Source organism: Callospermophilus lateralis (genome assembly GCF_048772815.1).
Source record: "Callospermophilus lateralis isolate mCalLat2 chromosome 10 unlocalized genomic scaffold, mCalLat2.hap1 SUPER_10_unloc_2, whole genome shotgun sequence".
Classification (NCBI taxonomy): domain Eukaryota; kingdom Metazoa; phylum Chordata; class Mammalia; order Rodentia; family Sciuridae; genus Callospermophilus; species Callospermophilus lateralis.
The window spans coordinates 353,736-361,528 of NW_027510152.1; positions in this window are offsets into that span (position 1 = coordinate 353,736).

Below are 7,793 nucleotides of genomic sequence, written 5' to 3' on the forward strand. Positions count from 1 at the left end.
TGTTGACTTAGTCTAGGAAAAATTATCCTACCCTGATCCACCCTGGTGTTTTCTAGTAGACATTTTTCATCCCTTTTGCATCAGTTTATCATTGGCTGCAAATTCCCACTTGTCTTTATGTGGAGAGTTGAACTCTCTCCTCCAGGGCTATACCCCATTGTAATCGTCCCTATAAGAAAATCTATCTTACCTTTTTTAAAATAATTTTTTCTTAGTTATAACTAAATATAATACCTTTATTTTATTTATTTATTTTTATGTGATGCTGAGGGATCAAACTCAGAACCTCGCACATACTAGGTGAGCGCTCTACCGCTGAGCCACATTCCTGGCCCCTGTTTTACCTTTATTTATTTGTTTGTTTCGACCAGAGAATGAACCCAGGTCTGCTTAACCACTGAAGCCCATCCCCCAAAATTATTTTATTTTGAGATATGGTCTTGCTAAGTTGCTTAGAGCCTCACTAATTTGCTGAGGCTGGCTTTCAACTTGCGATCCTCCTGCTTCAGCTTCCCAAGCTGCTGGGATTACAGGCATGTGCCATCATGCCTGGCTTGTCTTACCATCTTTAAAAAGCATCATTCATGCCAAACATGCCAACTTTGACTTGGTAATGGTAGAAACAAAAACAAATCTGGTGAGAAGGCATGTAGGCAAGATTTCTTAATAGGACCTCTCTTAAGAGAGGCAGCACTGAGCAGTGTCAGGCTGGTTCCTAGAATAAAGAGAGAGAGAGAAAGAGAGAGAGAGAGAGAGAGAGAGAGAGAGAGAGTTAGTTTTATTAATGTGAAAGGGTTGTTTGCAAGGGTAACAAAGGTTTTGGAATGTTGATTGATTCAGGCATCTTTCAAAGATCTTTTCTTTTCCTATGTCAGTACTTTAACCCTATGGAAAGGTCAGTCAGTCATCCTCACTGGCCACTGTTAGTTATTCATATCTATACTGCATCCTGTATAAACATTTCTACCTTTTGATAGGGATAAGTTGCTATAGCTGTTAAGAGAACACAAACGTGGGAAATGTTCAAAGAACACAAATCATGGCCACCTGGATAGGGTTAAGTTTATCATTGAGCCCCCAGACCTCTCACTGAGTCCACACAATTGAGAACCTTGTCTTAACTCCTGGCTGATTCATTGGAGATTCATTTGTGAATCCAACTCCTGCACCCGTGGTCTAGGTAATGGTCCCTTGAGGTCAGAGAAAGACATATTTTGCTTCTTCAGCGTCTGCATACATATGTTCTGAAGCTGGCTGGGAGTTCCACACCTCTGTAGAAAAGTGCCTGCTGGACTGGAGCTCTTCCCTGGTGGCTCTTTGATTGCAGTGGAATTATGTGAATCCCCTGACTCCTAGGCCTGGCTCTGGCCTGGAAAATTTTCCTATCTCCTTGTTCCTGAGAATTATTCCTCAACTACCTGAGCAGCAAGGGTTTTCTGGACTCTTTTGTTTTGATTGGGAATCCACTCTACAGGAACTCGGCTGATTATTTTCCTAACACTTTGTAAGAGTCTCTGTTCTCTCTACTTGATCTTGATTCCTCCACTGTAGCATCTCAACCAACTGAAATCCTCTTCTAGGGCCTCGGGGCCTTAGCTGATATATGCTTCCCCAGCCCCATGGACTTCATTTGTTGCTGGAAGATTTTATCAAGGACCTCACTGAGAAATTTCAGTTCACCACACAGCCTCCCCGAGTCCTCTCCTTTCCCACTGCTTTCTCTCCTCCTGCCTTCTCTTACCACCTGTAGTCTTCCTTCAGTTCACTGAAACAGTTGACATGCCCCCTTCCACCCACACCTCCTCGACCTCTGTCCACCCCTCATCCCACTTCAGCTACTCAATTTCGTCAGTCACTAGAACTTTAGCCCTCTGCTTCTGTCAGAAAAACTCAGGGGGTTAAGCTACTCCCAAAATTATCTACCTGAAGCTAAAAAGTAAAAAAATAAATAAAATAAAAAAAGTTGAATTGGAAGCAGACTGAATCAGACTGGATCCTCTATCTACTCATCTTTGTGTGCCTTCCATAAGACATTTATTAAGTTTGTTCCAATGTGCTGGCATATAAGTCCTAAAGTCTTTGGAATAGCTGACAAAAAAAAAAAAAAAAAAAATATATATATATATATATATATATATATATATATATATATATATATATATATGCCATTGAATTGACTAAAGCCTGGCAGCCTCTAGAGAGCTCCAAGATAGAAACTGGTCATCAAATGGAACAAGTCCAGATTAGAGGTTTGGAGCTTTCAGTCCCAATCCCCAATCTCCCAGGAGGGGAGAGGAGCTGAAGATGAAGTTGATCACCAATGGTAAATAATCATGACTGCATAATGAAATTACCCCAAAGAATAGGCCTCAGAGAGCTTCTGCATATCTAAACACAAGGAGGTTCCTAGCTGGTAGTGTGATACCCTCAAAGTACAACCCATTCAGTCAGAAGCACAGGTAAAACAACCTGGGGCTTCCAACTGGCATCTGAAATGGGGAGGGGGTGGTCTTGGGAACTGGGTCCTCAACATGTCGGATCTGATGCTATTTACAGGTAGATAGTGTCAGAAGGGAACTGGCATTGTGGATACCCTGCTGGTACCCATGCTGAAGGCTGCTTGCTTCTGGTGGAAGAAGTTCTTCATACCTTTTGACATCACAGTAGCGTTCCTTGTTGACAGTGGTGTGAGACAGAAGGAAAACAGACACTTTGCTCTTTCCAACATATAGTAGGTCTTACTGTCAAGTTCATTCTGCGTAATTTTTCATCTATTGATCCCCACCTGCCTCTTGTTTATAAATCCCCACCTGTTCTTCTGTTCCTGCCAGTCTCTTTCCACCATAACACCCCATCACTTGTGTCTCAACACCTATTATGATGGCTTCCCCTTGAATTAAGTCTGCCTTATAACTTTAGCAAATGTCATTGAGTAGGTATTTCTTTAATAGAAGTCATCATTTAGTTTACATTTTATATGCTTTTTTATTGAAAAGACAAAGCAAATCTCTTTGTAAATCAGTTTCAATTGCAACACTATGAAATGGAACATGTGTACATTGAAAATAATTATTAAAAATCAAGAATTGATTAAAAACTACTTTCTGAGGCAGTGAGACTTGAATTTGTTTTGGAAAAAAAAATTAAAAGCACAATCCCTGAACAGGATGTTGTTTTCTTAGAATTACAGATGCCTGTGCTTTCAATCTTTTAGGGCTCTGTCTATTAATTCTCATAACTTCTGTCAGACCTCCAGTGACCACTGGAGTTCCCTCTGCTCTGAGTTCCTGCCGAACGTGTGTAGTCAGAGGCTTCCTAACAGCAATAGTGATCCCAGCTCAGAGAAGACATGAAAAATATGTAGTAGAAAGAACCACATATACCAGAGTGTGCACTTTCTATGCTGAGAAGCAGGAGAGGCTGTACCACCCCACAGATCAGGGTTCCCACTGTGATAGTTAGGTCTACTCTGCAACATCATTTTACAGAGCTCATTCTTACACAGATTTTCTGTGCTTGTGCGTTACCTTGGCTAGCACATTTTCCCCAAATTTTATTAAATGTTGTTAAATGCCCCCTTTGGGTAGCAATTTACATGAAGTTTAATTTTTGTGAGTTTATTATTGTATAACCTTAGAAGGCCTTTATTTTCTTCTTCTTCATGTGCTAGTCTTGAATGTGTAAAATGTTCATAAGTCCATTGTGCATGAAATCCATTTTCCCAATACCAATATTCTTTTACCAATTCTGGAACTTTTGTTTCTGTTTTGGGTGACTGCCTCCTGCACTGTTAAGCCTGCCTAACTGATAATGCATCCCTACTCCCACAAACTTGCTCCAACTGCTGTCCTCTTTCTGCTCTGCCACATCTTTCCCCAACCAGCAAGCCCTCCAGCACTTTCTATCTTTGTAGTTAATAATTGACACAGTATCCACAGACCTGCCTACATGAAAAAGCTTTGCCATTTTCCAGTCTTCTCCCTCTAAACAGACACTGAATCATTTCTGAAGTGTGATAAATTGTTTTTCCTTAACTGATTAACCATATTCCATTCTCATAATTCAGGTCCTAAAAATCCCCTTACTACACTGTCAAATGACTGTAAAAAAAGAAGATGGTGATCATTTGCAGGAGCATCACCAGGAAAATTAGTTTTCTATAGGAAAACATGCAACTTAGCCTATCTTCATGCCTTGCTCAATAATGAATGAATTAGTAACTCATCCAATTTGGACCATAGACTTAAATGTGAAAGGCAAATCAATGATTTGTCTAAGAAAGTGAAAGAAGATATTTTCATCCTAGATTTTAAATCAGACTAAAAAAGAACTCTTTGCAATAAACCCCATTAAAATTAAGACCACTGTGATATTTTAAAGATACCATGAGAGTAAGGAAAAGCAAATAATAGCCTGACAGCATATGTTTGTAACATGACTCTAAGCAATTATGCCCAGCTTATAACTCAGAATCAATAAGAAAAAGACAAACCATTTTTAAAGTAAAACTTTGAATAGGCAGTGTCTTAGAGGACATATTTGCAATATATCCCCAGCAATTGGCCTCAAACAATCTCAAAATCAATAAAAAGATAAATAGCCAATTATTATTTTTAAGATGAGGAAAGGTTTGAATAGGCACTGTACAAAATAAGGGGATATCAAATAGTCCAGTAAGTACAAGAAAAGGTGTTTGGCATTGTAATTTACCAGGGAAATGTAAACTAAACCCTGAAGATAAATGAGACATTGCTACTTCTCAACCACAATTTTAAGGCTCATAACATTGTCAATACTAATGGTTGACAAGAATACTGAATTTTCTGACATGGCTGGTGATGTATAAATTGATCAAATGATTTTATAAAACTTGTTTGCCATATTTACTGAAGCTAACTAGCTTCTGACTCTATAACCTAATAATTTTATTCCTAGGTTTATGCCCCCAGATAAATACATGCACATATACATTCAAAGATGTACACAAAAAATGTTTGTTGCATATTATCGATAATAATGTAACAAATGAATGATGAATCTCACAAACATAATATGCAACAAAGAAAGCTAAACATCAAATAATACATACTAGAATATTACATTTATACTACTTTCAGATCAGATGTAAAATATAGAACTCTAAGGGCTGGAGAATTTCTACACCTCAAACTGAAAACAAATGCATTAGATTGTTTATATGTAAAATGCCAAAATGCTACGCATTGAGATTTCCATACTCAATTGACCTACACACATAAGTCATAGCTCTATATCTCACAGAGAACATATGAAATTTAGTCTTTGATTCACCTCTTTCAAAAACCCCTGTGATCCAGGATGGGGAGAATCACAGCCTCAGGGATCCTGTGTTTTGCCTTTGCTAGCAAAGCAATAAAGCTTCTTTTTCCTTTTTCTCAAAACAGGGTCCTCATTATTGGATTGGCATGGGGGACAAGAACTATATGTATTTGTATAACAAATACATAGAGACATTAAACAAGATCAGGGAAAAAATATAGGCACAAAACAGAAACAACAAAACATCCAGGAGAAACAAACTATAAAAAGAGAATCACAACAATTCTTGAGCTGAAGAGTACAACAACTCCATAGAAAATGTCTTAAAAATATTTAAAGGGATTCCAAAGCAGACTTGCTCAAGCAGGAGAAAGAATCTGTGAATATGAAGGCAGATTATTTAAATTTACTGAAAAATGTAACCAAAAGTGAAAAACAGCCTTAGGGAATTATGGAAAGCCATCAAAAATAACAATATGCAGATTATGGGAGTCTCAGAATGAGAATAGAAAAGCAAACAGAGAATTTATTTAAAATGAGAATGATGAATCTAGGGAGGGAAATAGCCAGATTTAAGACATCCAAAAGGCCCCAAAGATGTAGAACCTACTTAGAGACACTAAGAACCTTGAATGTGGCTAAAGAAAAATAATATGTTATGTAAAAAGAAGTCACTGTAAGTGAATTTCTCTGCAGAAACATTACAGATCAGGAAAGAGAGGAATGATAAAAAGTTCTAAATGTTTGGGTGTATAGCTCAGTAGTACAGCACTTTTGTAGCATGCACAAGGCCCGGAGTTTAATCCCCAAGTTACAAAAAAACAAACAAGCAAACAAAAAAACCTAGTAAGAATACTATATACAACAGTATTTAAAAACAGCATGGTACTGGGATGAAAATAGATAGGTCACAAATCAGTGGAATAGAATAGAAGGTACAGAAACAAAATCAACAGCTACAGAAATCTGATTCTTGATAAAGATGCCAACAGCACATATTGAAGAAAAGGCAGACTCTTTAAGAAATGGTGAGGGGAAAATTGAATATCAATACGTAGAAAAATGAAACTAGATCCCTATCACTATACAAAAAGTGATACAAAATGAATCAAAGAACTAAGCATAGGTATGAAAGTCTGAAACTACTAGGAGAAATCAGGGAAGCACTCTAGACAATCACAGGAAATGACTTCCTGAATAGAACTCCAATAGCTCAGAAAACAACATCAATAATTGACAAATGTGATCACTTCAAATGAAACAGCCTCCGCACACCAAAGGAAGCTACTAAGAGAGTACTGGAAGATCCTACAGAATGAAAGAAATCTTTACCAGCTATTCCTCCAACAGAGGATTAATGTCCAGAATATATAAGAAATTTGCAAAACTTGACATGAAAAAAGCCAAATAGCTCAATCAACTAACGGATAAATGACTGAATAAGTATGTCTCCAAAGAAGAAGCATAAGTGACCCATCAATATATAAAAAACTGTTCAAACATTTAGCCCTCAGAGAAAAGCGAATCAAAACTTCATTGAGATTTTATTTCACCTCAGTCAGAATAACAATCAAGAATACAAAAACCAAAATGTTGGAGAGGATTTAGGGGAAAAAGAACCTTTATACCTTGTTGGGATTGTAAATTAGTCTAATCACTATGGAAGTCAGTATGGTGGAACATCAGAAATCTAAAAACAGAACTAACTTATGATTCAGCAATGTCATCCTGGGTATACCCTTGAAGGAATTAAAGTTAGCATAATATGCAGAGAACTACATCTCATATTTCTTACAGTAAAATTCACATAAATCAAGTCATGGAATTAGCCTAGGGCTCATTTACTGATGAATGAGTAAAGAGGAGCAAAATCATGTCATTAGCAATAAAATGGATAGAACTAGGGAGTATCATGTTAGGTGGAATAAGCTAGATTCAGAAAGACAAGTATTTCATATTTTCTCATGTGTAATGTAGAAAAAGAAAGATGACATGAAATTAGAAGGGAGACTATTAGAAAAATTAAGGGGATCAATGGGAAAGGGGAGAACAAGCATGAGCAGTAAGACTAGAAATGATCAAAATAGATTTATGTACATACAAATATAACACAAGGAAGCCCATATTCTGTTGGATTAATATGTATAAGCAAAAAAATATTGGAAAAGCAAAGACCTTGCCAAATAAAACTTGAGATAATTAATCACCCTCAATCTTTCCTTACAAGAAATACTAAAGGAAACCATTCAAATTGAAATGAAAGTATGCTAGACAATAACATAAAAGCTTATGAAAATATACAGCTCACTGACATAAGAAAATATATATGAAAGCACAATCTTATAATACTGGAATGATTATCCATAAATTAATTTGAATTCTGATGCAGAACAAAAAAGATAAAAGCATAAATTAATTATAAGTATAAATGAGTATAAATAAATACAAGCTATAAAAAGATGCAATTTGTAATAAAACATAAAATTGTGTGTGGA